At 52.0% G+C, this 2,729-nt stretch overlaps 1 pseudogene; it reads left to right on the top strand.

Annotated features, from left to right (window-relative positions):
* The window catches only part of LOC106723663, a 6,363-nt pseudogene extending 5,347 nt beyond the window's left edge, over positions 1 to 1,016 (top strand).
* The last annotated feature ends 1,713 nt before the right edge of the window (positions 1,017 to 2,729 follow it).

A 2,729-nucleotide genomic window follows, 5' to 3' on the forward strand; every position in this document is an offset into this window, starting at 1 on the left:
CCAGGCTCAGGTCCACCTTAGCTCTAACCATAACCCTAACCCCCTTCTCCACACAGTGGGGGAGGTAGCAGGGCATGGGGGCTGTGTAGGACAAGGAGCTGACACCTGTGCACAGGAAAGGCCATGCCACACCCGCCTGTGTTTCTATCAGCAGCCCTCTCCACCCCCTTAGCTGTTCACTCTCAGCATGTATTGTGTCACCTGCCAGGGATACAGAGTTGAGTAGGTCCCACCTCCAAAGGTGCCAGGGAATCTGTCTGTGTTTATCCACAAGGGGCATCAGGGCCTGGTGGCCCTGCTCAGAGCAAGCCATCATGTAGTGTGCTCCCTCTGTAGGCTGAGGGAAGACAGATCTTGTCCTGGCACCAAGGTTATCAATGACCTATTACATACATGGAAGGATAAAATGTCACTTCATTAGAAACATCTGATGGAAACTGAGGACATGACACTAAGCTCCCTGCATGTGGGCCACCCATAGCTGCAGCCTGGGGACCCTCTGAGACCCAGCCCAACTCCAGCTCATTCCCCAGATCGCTCAGCTAGTCACTACCCTGTGTACCAAAGAGAGCACCTATTCAGTAGCAACCACCCACTAGGACTCTGGGGCGTTCAGGAAACTTGGCCACCTGGTTCGAGAGACTCACCTCAACTTCTCCAGGTAAATGCAGTGGGGCTGTCTGGGAGCTCCGAGGGGCTGGCTGGGTTCTTCAGTTTAGGTCACAGCCTCTTCTTCAGGGTGATAAGGAACATGGGAGGAAGGGAATCTGCAGATCATGAGCAAGTGTGGCCTCCTGAGTGCTTGGGTGGGAGGAATGGGGCTTACAGGCAGCTTCCCTAGGACCATTTACCTGTGTGTGGGGAGAAGCCACCCAGACTTTCCTGGTGCTAGCAGCCACCTCTCCCATATTCTGGCCTTTACCCCCAGGTTTGCCTACCAGTTCCTAGATCCAGGCACGTACATGTTTCAAGACAATGGGTTGCCCGAGAGCATGATTGTGGTGCTGGTGAAATAAAAGGGGGTGGCCTGTGACCCAGGCTGAGCCCCCATACAGCCCTCCTCCCCATATGAGCTTGCCAGGCACAGCATCTTCAGGCACAAGCTGCCAAACCTCGGTCCCAACTGGACAGCAATCACAGGTATGGACTGGGTCAGAGAAGCCAGGACCCAGCCTCCTCTGTGACTTTGGCACTGTCCCAGAGATGACATATGTGCACAAGAATGAACTTGTCCTTCAACCTGGGCTTTGTTGCCAGGCAAAAAAAATTGGACTTCCAGAGAAACCAAGATGGCGGCATAGGTAAACACCGGAAAGTGCTGCCTCCCACAACAACTTCAAAAATACAACGAAAAGACAAAACAGACATCATCCAGAACTACAGGAAGGCTGGCTGAGTGGAAATTCTACAACTAGAAGGAAAGAGAAAAGCACACTGAGACTCAGAGGAGCTGCGGAAGTAAAGTGCAGAGGTATGGAGGCTCAAGAGTGCGCAGAAAGGGGCTGGCACCTGAGGACGCGGCTGTCTTTTTGAATCGGGAGGGAGTCACAAGCTCCCGACTGCTCTGAACTCTAGTTCCGGGAAGTCTCTGAGGACCCAGGACTCATTCGGGGAGAAACTGGACTGTCTGGCAGCAGGCAGAACTCGGAACTTGAGGGTGGCTTTCCCTCAGAGGTGCTTGCAGCAATTACAGGGACACTGAGACTCGGGGCTCCTTAGGGCAGGGCTGAGGATCAGCCATAGCTGCTTGCTCCGCCCTGTTGATTCCCTGAGACCCCACCCCACCCAGGCTGCGGCAGAGGCTTTTGCATATGAATGCCCTGGCCCTTTGCAATCTGAGAATTACCTAACAAATTGCAGCTGAGCCAGACAGACCCAGAACTTCCAAGAGAAGGCCCAAGGCCTCACAGCAGCTTGCATTGCTTCACAGCTGGGCCTCATCTGGGCACCTCCAAACCCCAACAAAGAAAGGGGAATCTGCAGATCTCTTCGTAGCTCCTGCTGGGTAGCCTCAGGCAGAGGCTAAATTAGCACCTCCTTAGATCCAAGTGCCAGTGTACCCAGTGGTCAGAGTGGGACCATCCAGATTACAACTCCTCAGATCCATAAGGGACACACTCAGGGGGCAGACTCAGTGAGCACCAAAGCCCCACTGAAGCAAGTCTTGCCCCAGAAGGGTGTCTCCAACACAGAAGTTCTCCCACTGCAGACACAGCTGATTCTCACAGCCAATTGGCCTGGAGGTCAATTCCTCCCAGTGATACCTACAACAATCAAGGCAAACTACAACAAGACTACAACAAGACTGTGCACAAAGCCCACAAAGGGGTGCACCAAGAGTGTCCACCTCCCCAATCATGTAATTGGGGAGGCTGAGCCACTGGGCCCTATAGGACACCTAGCACACAAAGCCACTCTACCAACACAGGGAAGCATAAAAAATGCGGAGACAAAGAAACAGGTCACAAATGACAGAAATGGAGGAAAGCAAACTACTGGATATAGAGTTCAAAACAACACTTATAAGGTTTTTCAAGAATAGACTCCCAACAGCAGACCAGAGGATCGCAAGAATCAAGTCAAAGATTTGAAATACGAAGAAGCAAAAAACACCCAACCGGAAAAGCAAAATGAAAAAAGAATCCAAAAATACGAAGATAGTGTAAGGAGCCTCTGGGACAACTTCAAGCGTACCAACATCAGAATTATAGGGGTACCAGAAGAAGAGA

This window comes from Myotis brandtii, unplaced genomic scaffold, assembly GCF_000412655.1.
Source record: "Myotis brandtii unplaced genomic scaffold, ASM41265v1 scaffold62, whole genome shotgun sequence".
Taxonomy (NCBI): Eukaryota; Metazoa; Chordata; class Mammalia; order Chiroptera; family Vespertilionidae; genus Myotis; species Myotis brandtii.